Here is a 19,431-nt window from a genome sequence, read left to right on the forward strand (position 1 = left end):
AGAAATTCACCATGGCTCCTTAGAAGCACCTTTCAAATACATAGCCAGTTCCATTTATAGTCAGGCTTGATTAGCTCAGTTGCAGAGACATAGAGTCATACAGCACAGAAACAGGCCATTTGGCCCAACTCATCCATGCTGATCAGGTTTCCTAAACAGAACAGTCCTATTTGCCTGTGTTTGGCCCATTTCCCCCTAAACCTTCCCTATCTATGTATCTGTCCAAATGTTTTTTAAATTATGTAATTGTACCTGCCTCTGGCAGCTCGTTCCATACAAACACCACCCTTTGTATGAAAAAGTTGCTTCTCATTCCCCTCATTTAAATAATTCCTTCAACCTATGCCTTCTAGTTTTAGATTTCTCTATCCCAAGGGAAAAAAAAAACTTTGGTTATTCGCCTTATCTATGCCCATCATGATTTTATAAACCTCTATAAGGTACACCCCTTAGACTCTTATGCTCTAAGAAAAAAATGTCCCAGCCTATCCAACCTCTCTTCATAATTCAAACTCTCCTTGTAAATCTTTTTGCGCTGTCGTTTCCAAAGCAGGGCAAATGGAATTGTATGCAATACTCCAAATGTGGCCTTCCCAATGTTTTACCCCAGCTGTAACATGACATCCCGATCATTGTGACTGATGAAGGCAAGTGTGCCAAATGCCTTCTTCACCACCCTGTCTACCTGCAACTTCACTTTCAAGGAACTATGTACCTACACCCCGAGGTCTTCCTATTTGACAACACTTCCCAGACCATAACATTAACTGTGTAAGCGATGCCCTGGTTTTTCTTACCAAAGTGGAACATCTTGCATTTATCTGAATTAAGCTCCATTTGCTATTCCTCAGCCCACTGGCCCAGTTGTTCAAGATCCCATTGTACTTGGCCAGATGTCTGGATTGTGATACGCAGTGTCACCAGCAACATTGCTTCAATTCCTGCATCGGAAGAAGATTTCATGCAAGGTCTACCTTCTCAACTGGAGGCATGGTGACCCTCAGGTTAAACTCACAGCCAGCTATCTCTCTTTAGTAAGTAAGTAACTATGGAACAATGGAGACTTTGCAATAAGGCAAGGGCAGCAAATACTTGGGAGTGCCACCAACTGCAAGTTGCCCTGCAAGAACCACCCTGACTTGGGAGTACATTGTTCTCCCTTCAGTGGCATTTGATAAAAATCAAGGAAGTCTCTCACTAATAGTACTGTGGATGAATATGAATATCCTTCATTGTCCCTGCCTCTGACCTGTTCTTGTGGCCACGGTATATATGTGGCTAGTCCAGTTGTGTTGCTTATCAATGGTCACTCCCAGGATATTGACAGTGGGAATTCAGTGATGGAAATGGCAGGAAATATCAAGGGCTGATAGTTAGACTTTTGCTTTGGTAGACAGCAAAATACAATGAAAAGTATGCACCATTGCTCTTACATCAGTGCCATTCACATTAACTTAGAAGAAAAGGGAACTTAAGGAGAGTCCAGCTTGCCTTCTCCGCTGCTCCAGCACACTGTCGCCAGAGTCCCACTCCACGGTTCTCAGCCCACACCATGTCCCAGAGAGAGTGTCCCGCTGTGGGCTGTACCAACCCACACCATCCCCCAGAGAGAGTGTCCTCCTCCAGACTACACCAGCCCACACCATGCCCCAGAGAGAGTGTCCCACTCCAGGCTGCGCAAGGCCACACCATGCTCCAGGGAAAGTGTCCCATTCCAGGATACACCAATACAGACCATGTCCCAGAAAGAGTGTCCTGCTCCAGGCTACACCAGCCCACACCATGTCCCAGAGAGAGTGTCCCACTCTGGGCTACACCAGCTCACACCATGCCCCAGAGAAAGTGTCCCTGTCCAGGCTTCCCAGGCAACACCTTGCCTCAAGAGTGTGTCCCACTTCAAGCTTCCCAGCCCATGCCATGCTGCCTTTTGGGGATCCCTCCACACAGAAACGAGAGTCCTAGTCCAGACATCACAGGCCAACTGACCGTCTCTGTCCCTGAAAACGCTGCCACCACTGTTCCAACATCAATCAAAGCCACCTCCTGCTAGAGATATCTCTTTACAGGTCCGTTTGAGGAAAAAGAAGGAGTAGAAGGAAAAAGAGAAAAAAAATAAATGCAGACGATGAGGACAGAACCGGGCACAGGAGCCCGAACCATGCCTACTCTGCCGCTGCCATTTTGATTGTACCTTCACCAAATGGACTGGAGCAGTTCAAGAAACCAGGGATGGGTAAATGATACTGGCTCATCCAGTGATGTCTCCAAGAGTGAATAAAACAAAATAATACAATAAGGATGATATCATGAGTGTGTCTTTTGAAGGAATATAACAAAACAAATTACAACAGTGGCAGAAATCATAAGACAACAGAAAGCCAGCCAATACACAAGGTGCAAATGTGTTTCTTCAAATGGCCGCTGAGCCATGTCTATACAGGATTGAGAGAGGACAACGGAGATTTATCAAGATAATGAAGCCATGGTTGTTTTTTGAGTGCAGAATTAAAAGGCGATCAACCTCATTCAGTAATTTGGAAGGAAAAGTAGCTGACTGTTCTTTATCAAAAACAAAATGTTGCCAAGTGGGCAGGAATTTAATGCTAGCATCCTGTTATTCTCATACACACACACCTCCCGGAAGAAATCTATCAACGTCTCCCCTCTATATAGCAGCAACAAACCCGTGGGGAGGCTCAATGCTAATCATCTCTTAAATTATCACGGTAAAATAGTGAGCAGAAGGGAAGAAAATCCATTAGTGATTGATGGGACAATTCAATCGTAAACCATACTCTAGCTTTTAAATCTTCAGATTATGAACGTAGAATCTTACAATTGTACCAAACACATCAACAATTTCAAATGAAATGTATATATGTCGAGAGATTGTTTATTTGAAGTGACTATTCCATGTCATTATTTTTGGTTCCTGATCATGAGTAATGCCTGAATTATTCACGCTTAATTTTGTGTAAAAGTTTGTGTGGGTTTATATGAACCATCACAGGAATGTCCCCATGGGTTTAGCAAAGCTGAACAAAAGCCTTAAATAGAACAGAGAAGCACACAGTGAAATTCTTTAGTTGCCATTTTGAATATGAAGTGGATAGCCACCAATACAACTTAAGCAAAGCCATAAATCAAATCGTTTGCATGGTCTGAATAAATTGGTAAAATGGAGCAACTTCCTTCATTAATATTTAAAATGATTTCCTTCAGCCCTTTCATATTATTTTTAATACCTTTGACACCAGAAATCTATTCCTCCCAAAGTGGGGAAGTGATGGCGTAGTGGTATTGTTGCTAGATAGTTAATCCAAAGCCCCAGATGACGTTCTGGCGACCGAGGTTCAAAACTCACCACGGCAGAAGGTCGAATTTGAATGGTGGCTCAGTGGTTAGCACTGCTGCCTCACAGCACCAGGCTCCCAGGTTTGGGTAACTGTTTGTGTGGAGTTTGCACATTCTCCCTGTGTCTGCGCAGGTTTCCCCCCACAGTCCAAAAATGTGCAGGTTAGGTGAATTGGCTATGCTAAACTACCCATTGTGTTAGGTGCATTAGTCAGAGGGAAATGGTTCTGGATGGGTTACTCTTCGGAGGGTCAATGTGGATTTATTGGGCTGAAGGGCCTGCTCCCACACTGTAGGGATTCTAAGCTACGGTGCTTTCGTATGACAGCCAACGACTGTCGTGCTAATGAAATGTCATTGTTTTCCAATCCTGTTAAAGTTCAGCTGTGTCTGGAACATTAACTTGCATTGTGGATGACATGAAAGACTGAAACTAAGAGAACCACAGCTGAACTGTTGTGTTTAGTATGTGCTTTTCAAAATTTGCACAATAAGTATGGACTGGTTAATTCATGAATTGAAAATGCTAATACTGGGACTGGCATGAATCTGAGAACCAGATTGGGTCAAACTAGTTCTGTAAGAGGTTTCATTTTGCTTGTTTTGTTATTTTGGTAAATATGTCTTAGAAATAGTTACACCCTTGAGCAGCAATCATAAACTCAGTAACTGATCTCAAAGTTACTCTGCATTTCTTTCAAATTGTCAAAAAAAAGTTTGAAGTAAGACTACCATAAATTTTGCTTGAGCAGGTGACTGGGGCTAGTAGTTTTTGTTTTTGATCAGAGTCACAATGGTGCCCATCAAAACCCTTCCTCCTCAGCTTTGCCCTTGTCAATTGAGATATGTCTCTCACTTGCCCTGATGGCATGTACAGTTAACTTTCCTTTTCAAACAGTCTTGAGGCAGGCCCAATCAATTCTAAATGGGAGACATATCCTGTTGAAGTGTGAAGACCAAAGCTCTGACCTTTTTCTGTCATTTGTTTATTGGCTTCTTTTTTGATTTCAGCAGCAGATGAAAGCTTTTGGTTTCCGATTGAGTGTCTGACTTTGCTTTCTGGGTTTCTTCCATTAGCGGTAAAATCCAAAGTTCATCTTTCACCTTTCAGTTACGACTTGGCTTTCAATCTGCCTGCCCTCATGAGATATATATATATATATATATATATATATATATAAAATAATCCCTTTCCTCTTTCGGAATGAAATCCTATAAGAAATTAACGAACCTCTTTCATGTTTTACCTCTGACACAGGTGATAACACACTTACCTCTGTGCCAAATCAAGAAAGGGACTAAAAAGTCCCAGTCTGACACTTCAGTGCCAAACTTAGGCAATGCTGCATTGTCAAAGGTACAGATTTTTATATGCAGCACTCATCCCAATTTCTCATAAGTGGTCTGTTTCACATTACAGTGACAATTTTGCAGTGGAATCCAAAACCAACAGTTATGCCTTTAGCAAATTATTAAGAGCAGATTACTTAGTTATTACCATACTTGACAGCTTTGACAAAGGGTCAGTTAGACTCGAAATGTCAGCTCTTTCCTCTCCTTACAGATGCTGCCAGATCTGCTGAGATTTTCCAGCATTTTCTCTTTTTATTATCACACTTGCTTGTGAGAGTTGGATGTGTAAGAATTGTGGTTATTGCTCTTTGACATTGATTACATTTCAAAAGTACTCAGTGACAGTGAAGGCACTTCAGGAAGTCCTTAGGCTATTAAATGTGGTACTAATGCAATGAAATGAGTCTGTAATACAACACTAATTCTCCAGAGTAAGAGAAATTTCCACCGCGAAGCCTCTTGTGAAAAATATGGAACTTGTGTGATCAATGCAATTGGGATTAAGAGTGAATTTAGACCACAAAATCAGAAGACGTAAGAGCAGAGTAGACCATTCAGCCCATTCAGGTCTACTCTGCCATTCAATAAGATCATGGCTGAAATCACAATCTTCCATTTCCAATGTCCAGACTTTTCCCTATAACTATTGATTCCCGTACTGATTAAAATTTTGTCTATCTCAGCCTTGAATACACTTAATGATGCAACCTTAACTGCAGTAAAGAATTCCACATTTTTATACCCTTTGAGAGAAGACATTTCTCCTCATTGTTGCTTTAAAAAATTGAATAGACCAAATGTTCTCTATTTTTTGATGATGCTATCTGTTCCTAGACTCTCTCATAAGGGGATACTTACTCTGCACCTACCTTTTCAAGTCCCACTTGCCCACTCCATCAGGTTTACTCTGGATATTAATAACACAAGGCAGTTCTGAAAATTGAATAGACCCAATGTTCTCTATTAAAGCAAATCACAAGACAAGAAAATTCTGCTAAAGTCTTACCCATACAATGCTTACATCGCAAGTGAACTCTTTTTCATGGACCTGCTCAAAGATCAGAACAGAATTCGTAATCAGTCTGCCCCAGCTCAACCTCTAGTCATTGATCTATTCACATTCCCCCGAACTAGCTAACCGTTTACTGTGAAGCAAGCTGCTTTGTAGTGTTTCTGTACAAAGCAGTTGTTCATTCAAATCTCGACACTATCCAATCTCCAGAAAATGATCAGTCTGGCCAAAAACTTTACGTGTCATGTTTTCCACATCAGTTTGACCAGTTAACTATTTAAGACTTGCTTGTGTCTCCTTGGAAAAATGCCAATCTCTTGCCTTTAATGAACTTTGACATACATTTTCTCCTGCACTCATTGTTTACTGTTTATATGCGATCCAATCCACAGCAAAATTCCGTGACTGTCACAAATTCCGCTGTTGCGTGGTCCACGTTATCATATCTGATTTATTGAATCTGCTTTGAAACAAAGTGCCAGCTTTTCCAGTTACTGTGACAATTCCATCCTGTATTGCTGGGTTCAATGCTTGATGCGAACCAATACACATTCCTTCAGCTTTACACACTTCAAAAACCAACGATCTTCATAAACACAAGGTCACCGTCAAGGTTCATATGTTTTCTCCTTCTCAGTTCATTCTAATTTCAGCTACCCCAGCAAACGTCAGGATAGAATTGACATAATAGACTATTGCTTTCTGAACCCCATTCCTTCTGCTCCTCCTGAACAGAGTTCAGAAATGTTAGTTGTCTCTACACAAAGTTAATTAATTCACTCGGCAATTTGTGAAACCCCAGTTTAGTCTAATAGGCACCATCTCATTTTACAGATGTAGGCACTGAGGTCTTGTTCCCCCTCCCCAGATCATAGCCCAGAGGGCTGCATGGGCAGTGTGATTTTATGAACCAGCAGAGATGCATGCATCACAAGCTCTTAATATAACAGGAAGACTGAGTGGCACTCTTCAAAAAATCTAATTTCATGCTAAAAACTTTAACTGCCAATTCAGTTCTATTCAATGTGCACTCTATGTTGTACAATGCAGCCAATTTGTGCACAGCAAGATCCCACAAACAGTGATAAGCAACCATTTAATCTGTCTTTAACAATGCTGATTAGATGAGAAATATTGACCAGGAAACTGCTGATAACTCCCCGCTTCTGTACTTTGACATAATGCAATGTGACAATTAATGTGCACCAGAGAGGATAGACCGAGCTCTGAAAAACAAATAAAAATGCTGGAAATCACAGTGTGTCAGGCAGAATCCATGGGGAGGGACCAAGCTAACTCTTCATGATGACGCATCTAGACTCAAAAGGTTAGCTTGCTCTCTCTCCACAGATGCTGCCTGACCCACGATGATTTCCAGCATTTTTTGTTTTCAATACAGATTCACATCTGCAGTAACTTGCTCCTGCGTAGACTGGGCTTTGTTTGGTTTTTATTAGGACTGATACACAGCAGTTGCCAAGTTTTGTCCAATTTCATCCTTTTGACACCAAATGCACCAAGCCGGTAAAGGCATATCACAAAGTTCAGTCAGCACACAGTCACCGTGCGAGAGACAAAGACTTGACAGCAATAGATCATGGGTTGTTTACTCTTTTCAACATAACTGAAGAAAATGTAACTGCTCAACTACAAAAATGATGGTGTGATTTTGCAAAATATAGCTCTTAAGTGGAGAAACCTTACACTGGATCGATATGGATGGGAATTTGAATCCAACAAATGCTTGCAATTTATGCAAATCTTATAAATCTCTGCGTGAATGAATGAATTTTACTTTCAGACAACCAAATGCACTTGACAGCAACTGGCTGTAGTGGAATCTGTTGCATTTGATTGATCGTGTACATTTAATTACTGACTGACTTGTTTGCCAGTATCAAATATCTCCATTAAAGTTATGGGGTAAGTTTAATGACTTACTATTCATCGATGAGCAGATATTTATGTAACCGGTAAATCAGGAGCACCAAACCAATCCTTGGTGCTATGAATGCTAAATTGTAAGAGTTCCCCATTAAACTGAACCCTATCTTCTCATTCAGATAGATATAAAGCATGTCACTATTTGAGGAATAGCAGTGTATTGCTTCCTAGAATCCAGGCCAATATCAATCCCTTAAGCAATATCAGTGGTTATTTATTATATGGCTGCTTGTGGAATCTTTACATGCAGATATTGGTCACTGTCCTTCCCTGCATTGTATCAGTGATGCACCTCAGAAGAATGACTTGCTTTGGGACTGTTTGAAGTCATGAAAACTGCTCTGTAAATGCAAAATCCTTCTTCATCAGTGAATAATGGTTTCCACTTGTTTTCCATTATGCATCAGTTTATGGTTAACAGATTCAGCTCCTGTCCTCAAACAGTTCCTTCTCCCACCATTGTCACTCCATGGACCCACTACACAATATTACTGCAGCAACTTGCAATGGGTTCTGCAACACCACCTTCTAAACCTGTGACCATCAGCAGTGAGGATAACAAGGACAGTGGGCTCCTGATCATTCTCTCACTTCCATATTCAACTCCAAAATCACACACTATCCCTCCCTTGGTAAACTTATGGATCAATCTCCTTAAGAGCCTCAAACAACAATGGAACACACTATTACAGATTCACTATCACCACATGGACTGCAGAGATTCAAGAAAAATGCACATGGCCACCTCCTCTAGGACAACTGAAGATGGATTTTGTGCTGGCTGTGCCTCCAATGCTGATATCTAAGAGGAAGTGCCCATATTTTGCCAAATTCTATTTCTTCCCACCCAGTTGAGTCTAATAGTCCTCCAATAGCTGAAGTGAGCTCAATCAGATGAGAATTTCCTATTCACATTTCTGCTTTTGATGAGACCTGCATTTAAGTATTGAATTTAATCAAACATGAATATCCCTCACATTCTTTGGAGAGGGAGTCAGCAGTCTGCATTGTAAGGGTTCATTTCACCAGCCAGCAACTTACACAACTGACTATCTCCACTGATTTACATGCAGTTTCTGAACACACTTGGAATCAACAACTGCAGATTTAATCCAAACAAAAAGGTTGACATTTTTTCTGGTAATTGTATAGTTTTATTTTCAAAGTCAGTACACATAAGTAGCGATTAATAGTCCCATTCGCTCCCTGATGAAATGTCTATTCCTCATTTGCTGTAAATAGGTCAATTTAATACTCTGTTTTCTTTTAACAGTTTGTTATTTTTCTGGCATTATACACACCTTAAGTTCTCTAAAGCTTTCCCACTTGTGATAAATCTAAAAGAATTAATTTCAATAAATTACGAACATGGGCTCCTCTTGAGTATACTTCAGTGAAAAATAGTGCATGAAATATTAAGGAAAATCAGCTATGCACATAAGGACCAACAATTCTTTCTTCTTTGTCGAGTCTCCTAGCCACTTTCTGATTCATTTCAGAAAGGATGGTGCATCAGGTTATTAGATCCAGTGAATGATAAAAGGAGCTGAAATGACAGACAAAGGTTGAACAAGAGACATTAGTAAAACAGAGAAAGGGAAATCAGAAAGACATTGAAAAAAGCATCTCTCCATGAGAATAAAAATTAAAATGTATGTAAATCAGTGAGTGTAAGAACACAATTTGAGAGTTAGATTAATTGATTAAAATAGAACATGTTCTAACTGTAGAAATAATTACCTGATTACATCTATGCAATGATTATTAATTGAATATTCAGAGCTGCAAAAGTTGTACAGTAGTACAGACCTGCCCATGTTTTTTTTGTCCCTGTGCAAGCCCTTTTTGATGCTTCTGACTTTACAGACAGCCCTTGGAGGTGGTTGCAGAGGTGGGGGAGGGGAGTAGTGGAGGAGAGAGACAGTAGGTGGCTTCAGTTCCTCTCATGGAGTTATAATATATAGAGTAGGCTGTTCAGCCCGTTGAGTCTGTGTTGACCTACCTATAATAATCCCATTTTCTAACCTCAACGATGAGCAGCTGTAGTGTCAAAATAATGTTTAGAGATTGTGAGATTACCCTCCCAGGCAATGCATTCCAGATACCCACCACATTCTGCGTGAATTTTCGTTTAAATTCCTTCCAAACCTCCTGTCCTTCACCTTAAACTTATGTTTCCTCATTACTGACCCTTCAACTATGGGGAACAATTGCTTCCTATCCACGTTGTCCACGCCCTTCATTAGTTAAACACCTCTATCAAGTGTCCCCTCAGTTTTCTCTCTGTAGAAGGTGTTCGAATTGGCTTCAGCTGCTAAGAAGAGTGGGTGTAGGAGATTAATTCCTGAGTAGTATGAGTGTGGATAGTGTGGTGAGCTTCGGACATCAAATGGGATGGGAGTTATTAGCTACTGAGCACAGTATTCGGGGATGTGAGGAAGTTTTGCTGTGGTGGGAATTGTTTAAACTGTACATGTTCTCTTTCAAGAAAAGAAACACACACCTTTCCACAAGCTTTATTTTCAGAGAAACAGCCCAGACCTCAAATAACTGCTAATTAAGCCATCCGAGAGAAATAAAACATGAGAACTTAATGAAATTAGCCCAGGCTGCTTCAGAAATCAAGGCCCCAGAATTTTGTCGTTTAGTTACCACTGACAGTTTGGGAAGCCCTGAAATAGACCAAGAAATGAAGCATTTGCAAGGAGTCTGCTTCAGAATTTATGTCCATTTAATGTCAAAAGACCTTAAGTTTTGAAAAAAGAGAATGGTGCAAGCTAACTTGTGTTAGATTGAAGAATAATGGAATGCTGGCCTTTTTTTTATTCATTCAAGGGATGAGGGCATCACTGGCTGGCAACATGTGTTGCCCATCTCTAACTGATCAGAGGGTATTTCAGAATCAACCCCCTTGCTGTGGCTCTGGAGTCACATGTAGGCCAGACCAGGTAAGGATGGCAGTTTCCTCCCCTAAAAGACATTAGTGAACCAAGTAGGTTTCTCCAACAATGGATTCATGGTCATCATTAGACATTTAATTCCAGATTTTTTTGTGATTGAATTCAAATTCCACCATTTGCTGTGGTGAGATTCAAACCTAGAACTTTATCTGTGTTTCTGGTTGAACAGTCTAGCAATCCTACCTCTAGGTCATCACCTACCTGAGGACTAGGGTTCAGGATGCAGATGTACAAGACCCTGGCTAGACTCCACTTGGAGCACTGTAAGCAGATCCAGGCACCACAACTTAGAAAAGATGTACTGACCTTGGAGGGAATACAACGCAGATTTCCATGAATGATACCTGAACTTCAGGAGTTAGGTTGTGAGGAGAGATTATATCAAATAGAACATAGAGCATAGAACACAGGACATTACAGTGCAGTACAGGCCCTTTGGCCCTCAAAGTTGTGCTGACCTGTTGAACCAATCTGAAGCCTATCTATCTGAGAGAATTCCACTTTCATTCATGTGTTTATCCAATGACCATTTAAATGCCTTAAAGTTGGTGAATCTACTACTGATGCAGGTAGTGCAATTCACATCCCTATTACTCTCTGGGTAAATAAACTACGTCTGACATCTGTCCTGTATCTATCACCCTCAGTTTAAAGTTATGTCCCCTCATGCTGGCCATTACCATCCAAGGAAAAAGGCTCTCACTGTCCACCCTATCTAACCCTCTGATTATCTTAAGTGTCTCAGTTAATATTTCTGTTTCGAGAGAACTGTTTTCTCTAAAATTTAGAAGGTTAACGGGTGATCTAATCAAATTCATCAAGATATTAACAGGAAAAGGCAGGGTAGATAAAAATAAACCATTCCCAGTGACTTGAGATTCTAGAACTAGGGTGCACAGTCTGACAATTAGGGCCAGACTGTTCAAGAGAGATGCTAGGAAGCATTATGACACACAAAGAGTAGTTGATCCTAAATCAATTGTTAATGCTAAATGTGAGTCAGATAAATTTTTGTTGTGCAGTAGTTAAAGGAGCCAACAACAGGTATATGGAGTTACATCACAGATTAGTCATGATCAAATTGAATGGTGGAACAGGCTACTCCTGTCCCTACATTCCTATGAGTAGTATCCTAATTAGGCTCACTGTTATAAATTGATAAATAATGTGAAAGAAAAGGTAAAATCCAGTCTTTTTAATTGCAATACAAAGCTGAAAACACAAAACCTTGGAGTATAAATCACACCACAACATCAGAATATGACCAGAAAAACATTGGTGGTATTTGTTGGTAAACCCCAATGAGAAAATATGATTCAGGCAATAGAATCTGCTGACATACAATATCCCCCACTCTGCACTTGTCTTTTAACACACTCTTGTGTAAATACACATGAGCTTTGCCAATGATACATATATCCTCATACTAGAGCTTAATTAGGTATAATAGTTAAATTAGAGAAACATGCTGCATTAGAGAAATAGCAAATATTAATTAGACCAAAACAGACAAAAATGGAGCAATTATTTCTGTTATGAAAGAGATTTTCTTATCAGCATGGTCATTATCACTTTGAATATTTAGAAATAATTATTATTTTGAAAAATACTAGTTTCTTATATCTGAAGTGTAATTTTAAATTCTCTTGAAATATTCATTCAATGCTTATTGCTATTTTTAAAGAGCATTCTGTGATAGATGTAAAGCAATTCAAGTCATGCTACAGAGGAAGTTTACACTCTGAGGAATAAGATGGAGCATTTATCATTTATATTCTATTTAACAAATTCTAACTCCCTCCTGCATTCTTGCCATTTGTATCAAATTAGATACAAGCTGAGCATTGTATTGTGTAAATTTGGTATAGCACGATATGATAGTCCTTCTCCAATTAGCAGAGCATGCTTAACATATTTGACAGGTCCGCTTGGTTTAGCTCAAAAAATAAATACCCCAAATATTCCGCAGTCTTAGTGAGCTGGGACCTGCTGAAGGAAATCTCAGTTTCACGAATAAGATGGCTTTCTCCATTTTCCATGTTCATTGTTGCATTCGTCTTTTGGGCCACCTGCTTTATTTGGTTAAAACAAATATTTCTCCATGAAGGGAATAAGGAGGAGAAAGTGAGGACTACAGATGCTGGAGAGTCAAAGTCGAAAAGTGCAGCACTGGAGTTGCACAGCAAGTCAGGTAGCATTCTAGGAGCAGGAGAGTCGACCTTTCGGGCATAAGCCCTTCATCAGGAATGTGGGGGTTGGAGGGGGGAGGGTGTTGGTGGTGGTGAGGGGTAAACCTGAGACATAAATACTCAAGGGGACAGAAGCAGACCATTTAGCAAGGTCATCCTTTTCTGCCATACAATTAGATTTTAGCTGATCTACTCAAGAGCTCATCCACTCTTTGTCATTGTGTAATCTTCTCCTTGTAAAACTCTCCCAAAAATGAATTGATGATTCTCTGTTTTAGAATGTTTGAATAAACTCGAACTTCAGCGTTTGTTTCAGGATCAGAGCCAGAACAGGCACGAGTGGCTGGACAGGTGATTCCTGTTCCTATGTCAGAGGCAGATTTCCTTTGTTTTTTTTATTGGTGCTTCCTGATCTTAAACAGCTGAACACTGAGCTAAACAAAAACTAAAGGGTCTGTGGATGCTGGAAATCAAAGACAGAAGCATAAATTGATGGAAAAACTCAGTAGCTCTTGTAGCATCTGTGGAGAGAAATCAGAGTTAATGTCTCAGGTCCAGTGACCCCTTCCTCAGAAAGTCTGAGCTCTAGTTTTAAGGTTATGATTCACTCTGGACTTTCCCATCTGAGGGAATTGTTTTCCTCAATCATCCCTGTCAACTCCTTTCACTATTACCCTTCATTTCTGTTCTCATCACAACAATATTTATTGTAATTGCAACTTTGAACAAACAAAATGTTTCAAGGCCTCTTGCAGGTATAAGCAGCCAACATTTGATACCCAATCTTACAGTGAGATATCAAGACAGGTGTTCTTTGGTCTAAGTGTCAGATTTCAAAGATTTCCTTAAAAGCTAAGGGAGAGAAAGAGACAGGGGAATATTGGGAGGGGGAGTGAAGAGCCCAGACAGCTGAAAAAAGGTAATGATGAGAGTGTCGGAGAAGACAAAGTTAAGGATGCAAATGAGACCATATTTACAGGAACTACAGAGTTGATGGTTCAAGGAGACTACAGAGATGAAACTATAGAGAGACTTGATCACAATTATCAGCATAAAGCTAATAGTTTCTATTGTTTGGGAATCAATCGATGAACTTTTCCACATTGAATAAATCTGAGTTAACTGCATCTGAATGGTTCATTTCTACACTGGCCAATCCTGTTAGTCATTGAACCACAGGAAGAAGGGACAAGTCAGTTCACATCCAATTACATTTACGACTATGGTGTGGGCAACCTTTCATGCCATGCTCTTCAACAGATTCAGTTCACTGAGGTGAAAGGACAGTGTGTGCTTTCATATTTTGGAAGTCAGCCTGTTCAGAGATGTTATGATACATCTGTGGAGGAGGTGGGACTAGAATCTAGTCTTCCTAGTTCAGAGATAGGGCCATTAACACTGTGCTGTACTTAACCTCTTCTGGTCCTAGAGTTTGAATGGGAGTAACAGTCAAATGAGTCAGTGTCGTACAGCACAGAAACAGGCTTTTAAGCCCAACTCATACATAACAACCAAGTTTCCTAAACTGAACTAGGCCCATTTGCCTGCATTTGTTCTGTAACCCTAGATATATTTCCTATCTTTCTACTTATTTATTTTCCAAGTTGTGTTATGAGTGACTGGTTAATTTCTATATATATTCATTTAATCTTCCAAAACTCAACAGGAACTGTATGGACATAGATGCTTAGAATATAATTTGAGAATCTTGCATAAATAATGTGTTCAGTGAATCCGAAAATCTTCTACAAGTGCAGATGGTGATAAATAGAATAAAGTTCTCCACAGAAACAGACCTATGTGGGTTGATGCGAATGAGAGAGCAAGAAAGAGACAGAGAGAATGGTGTTGGCAGACTGAATTGCCCACAGTATGCTAACTGACTGCCTAGGGAGATTTCCGGGTCATTTAGCAGTCTTGTTGCTGTGTCACAGACTGCGAAGTTAATCCTAACCATAGGACAGCCTTCCCTGTCTCAGAAGTGAATGCTTCTGGTTCAGTGTAGTGTTAATGAGCCTTCTTTTAAGCTGCTGTTTGTTTTTGTACGTGCCTGAGAGGTTTAAACAATCCTTTTATTCCTGCATGCTAACTACATCAAAGCTAGTAATATATATTGATCATGTCATAATGTATTGCATAATCTGTTTTGTATTTTTGATATATTATGATATTTTTAACATATTAAATGTTATGTTTTATCAACTGTTATATACACAGATGTAGTCACAGTTGGAAATTACTTTATTTCTGCTTCTGTTTGTAATCCTGTGTTTCATATACTAAGGTGATGCCAGAGAATGGTGACTTTGTACACTTTTCACTGTACCCCTGTGTTCCTGTACTCAAGTAGACCTGTCAACAAAATCTAAATCTAACAACGTAAAAGAAAGTAAAATGAGAGCAATAGGAAGGAAAAGATAAACCAGGAGGACAAACAAAGGAACAATCGCACACAAGAAGAGAAAAACAGAAAATCAGGGGAGAGAGAGAAAGGCAGAAGGAAGGAATGAGAGAAAAATTTACAGGGTGGAGAGAATAAAAAATACCTGGAGTAAAAAAAGGTAACAGTTGGAGAGGGAGAAAGGGAAGCAACAGAGAAAGAATGAAAATAGATATTCAGGGAACAGTGTCAATGATGAAATTCTGTCTGTGGTGCTTACTTCTATTTCTGCTCATTTTATCAATTACCTCAATTAAATTTTATCATCTTGACATGAGGGAATTTGTGCTGTTAACATTTTGCAGTAAATTGAATTTGCTCCTCCTATGCCCTTTTGAAAAAAAAAGATCAAATTGCTCCTTTCTCTCCTTGTTAAAGGCTTTCTGTACATGAATGTGGTATTGACGGTCAGAATGCTGTTTAAACCCAGTGTGTCACCCAGACTGAGAACTGACTAATGCATATAATATTGATTGTGAGGTTTTTGAAATGAATCATTTATTCAGTAGGACGTTGTCTGCTTCCAATTCACCTTCATTAGAATCTTGAGGGGAAAAAAATATCTCAGTACTAAGAAAACTCATTCATGGCTCCTGGTGATTTTGATGTTAAATTTGATGGCCTATTAAGAAATGACTGCTCTTAATGTTGCAGCAACAATATTTAGTGGCTGGAGGTTCTCATGGAAACCACCTTCCTCAGGATCTTTGGTGTCTCTCGGATTTTTCTCTAAACTCTGTCAGCCTTGCAGATATTACTTTTGTCTTTCACTCATAAAGGATGTGGGTTTTGAGTCCCAAGCAGATAGCATAATAATGCAATCCAGTGCAGTACTGAAGGAATGTCACATGGTCAGAGGAGCTAGTTTTTGGATGTGATGTTACACTGAGTGCTTGTCTGCGTTCTCAGATAGATGTCAAAAACCCCAAGACAACATTCTGAGGACCATGTGAGTTCTTAACATTGTCCTGGCCAATATTTATGACTTAAGTGCTGACCTGTTTCCTCTTGAAAATATGCAATGGTCCATTATCCTCAATGGCTTCCTGTGAACAAACATCCTCTTGCACAACATAACTTTGCATAACAAAATGTTCCTAATTTCTCCCCTCACAGACTCAGTGACATTTTCTTGACAAAATGAGTTGAGTAATTGGTGAGGAATAAACATTGCACATGAAATTAACATAGAACTCAGAGGCATGCTGTTCCACCCATACCTGTCAATATCTCTGCTCTATAACCATCTCTTTCCATAGTATTTTATCTAATACCAATGGCTTTTTTTTTGCCTCATGTACATATCGAGCCTTCCATCTATACTACTTATGTGAACTGCTCTCTGTAGTAACTGCTTTTGATGTGAAGAAATTTTGCTTGAATTTTTGTTGGATTTATTGGGCATAATGTTACACTTGTGATTGTCCACCTGTTCCCTGTCACAAGTTGAAGCATATCGACTATTCCCACGCTATTCAGCCCCTTCATCATTGTAAGGACCCAGTGAATTTTACAAATGCGTCAACGAAATCTTCAAGGGGAGGGGGACAGGAAAAGAATTGGCTGCCTCTTTGCTGTGACACCATGTTTTACCTATAGAAGTACCTATAAATGTTGATTTGGTTGGCAATAGAGTTTTATTTAATATAATTTCTGCTTTAAAAAAACCTGAAAGAACCGCTGATGCTGTAAGTCAGCAACAAAAACAAAAGTTGCTGGAAAAGCTCAGCAGGTCTGGCAGCATCTGTGGAGAGAAATCAGAGCTCAACATCTCAGGATATCGATGCTTCCAGCAGGAAAGAGAGGGAGGTTAAAAGGGGTGGAGGAGTTGCAGAGAGGATATTACAGCTGTGATGACGGATGGCATTATGGAGGACTTGAGCAGTGAAGCAGTATGGGCAGAGCTCAGAAATAGGAAGGGTGCGGTAACAATGTTGGGGCTATATGACAGGCCTGATAGTAAGCTTGAGATAGAGAAACAAATATGTTAACAGATTATGGGAAGATATAGGAGCCAAAAGGGTGATGGTGATAGATTTTAATTCTCTCAACATTGCCTGGGACACTTCGTGTTCGAGGTCGAGTTGGAGCAGAATTGATAAGGAGTATCCAGGAGGGATTTCTAAAGCAGTATATAAATAGCCCAATTTGGGAAGGGGCCATACTGGACCCGATGTTGGGGAATGAGCCCGGCCAGGTGGTTGATGTTTCAGGATGGGAATACTTTGGGAATACTGATCACAATTCCATAAGTTTTAGAATACTCATGGACAAAGACTACAGAGGTCCGAAGGAAGACTGCCAAATTGGGGGAAAGCCAACTATACCAAAATTCGGCAGGAGCTGAGGAATGTAGATTGGGAGCAGCTGTTTGAAGGTAAATCCACATTCGATATGTGGGAGGCTTTGAAAGAGAGGCTGATTAGAATTCAGGAGAGATAATGTTCTTGTGAAAATGAGGGATTGAAACGGCAAGGTTAGGGAACCATGGCTGACAGGTCGAATTGTAAGGCTAGCTAAGAGGAAAAAGGATGCATACATAAGGCCTAGATGATTGAAGACAGACAGCTTTGGAAGAATATCGGGAATGTATGACCAATCTGAAATGAGAAATTAAGAGGACTAAAAGAGGTCATGGGATATCTTTAACAAACAGGGTTAAGGAAAATCCCAAAGTTTTTTTTCATATAAAAGGAGCAAGAGGATAACTAGAGAAAGAGTTGGCCGACTCAAGGACAAAGGAGGAAAGTTATGGAGTCAGAGAAAATGGGTGAGATTCTCAACAAGTACTTTGCATCAGTATTCACCAAGGAGAGGGACATGATGGATGTTGAGGTCAGAGATAGATCTTTGAGTGCTCTAGGTCAAGTTGGCAGAAGAAAGGAGGAAGTTTTGGATATTCTAAAAAACATTAAGGTAGACAAGTTCCCAGGTCCAGATGGGATTGACCCCAGGTTACAGAGGGAAGCGAGAGAGGAAAATAGCTGGGGCTTTAACAGATATCTTTGCAGCATCCTTGAATATGGGTGAGGTTCCTGGAGACCTGGAGAATTGCTAATGTTGTCCACTTGTTTATGAAGGGTAGCAGGAATAACTATAGACAATTGAGCCTTGCATCAGTGATAGGGAAGCTGCTGGAGAAGATACTAAGGGGTAGGATCTATTCCTATTTGAAAGAAAATGGGCTTATCAGTGATAGGCAGCATGATTATGTGCAGGGAAGGTCATGTCTTAACAAATTAAAGTAATCTTTGAGGAGGTGACAAAGTTGATTAAAAGGAGAAGGGATGTAGATGTCATGTACATGGACTTTAGTAAGGTGTTTGATAAGGTTCCCCATGGTAGGCTGCTGGAGAAGGTGAAGATGTATGGGTTCCAGGGTGTACTAGCTAAATAGATAGAGAACTGGTTGGGGAACAAGTGACAGAGAGTAGTAGTAGAAGGGAGTTTCTCAAAATACAGACCTGTGACTAGAGGTGTTCCACAGGGATCTGAGGAAGGTATCATTTACCTGATTAGCAAGTTTGCAAATGACAGCAAGATTGGTGGAGTAGCAGATAGTGATGGGGACTGTCAGAGAATACAGCAGAATATAGATAGATTGGAGAGATGGGCAGAGAAATGGCAGATGGAGTTCAATCCAGGCAAATGCAAGGTTGGAAGTTCCACTTCAAGAGCAAACTATACAGTAAATGGAAAAGTTCTGGGAAAAAGTGACGTACAAACAGATCTGGGTGTTCAGGTCCATTGTTGCTGAAGGTGGCAACGCCGGTCAGTAAAGCGGTCAAGATGGCATAGGACATGTTTTCCTTCATTGGATGGGGTATTGAGTACATGAGTTGGCAGGGCACGTTGCAGTTGTAATGTTATAGTTATAGTTGTACAGTTGGTTATGTTACAGACTTTGATTTGGCTACATGTGGCATACAGTTCTGGTCACCACATTACCAAAAGGATGTGGATGCTTTGAAGAGAGTGCAGATGAGGTTCACAAGGATGTGCCTGGTATGGTGGGCACTAGCTATGAGAAGAGGTTGAATAGATTAAATACCAAAGTCCATGTATATGACAAATACAGCCTTTCCCCCAACAATCAACCTTGTCACCTTCTCAAAGAATTCTATTAAGTTGACAAGACATGACCATCCCCTCTTCATTAGAAAGATGGAGGTTGAGGGG

This window comes from Chiloscyllium punctatum, chromosome 26 (genome assembly GCF_047496795.1).
Source record: "Chiloscyllium punctatum isolate Juve2018m chromosome 26, sChiPun1.3, whole genome shotgun sequence".
Lineage (NCBI taxonomy): Eukaryota > Metazoa > Chordata > Chondrichthyes > Orectolobiformes > Hemiscylliidae > Chiloscyllium > Chiloscyllium punctatum.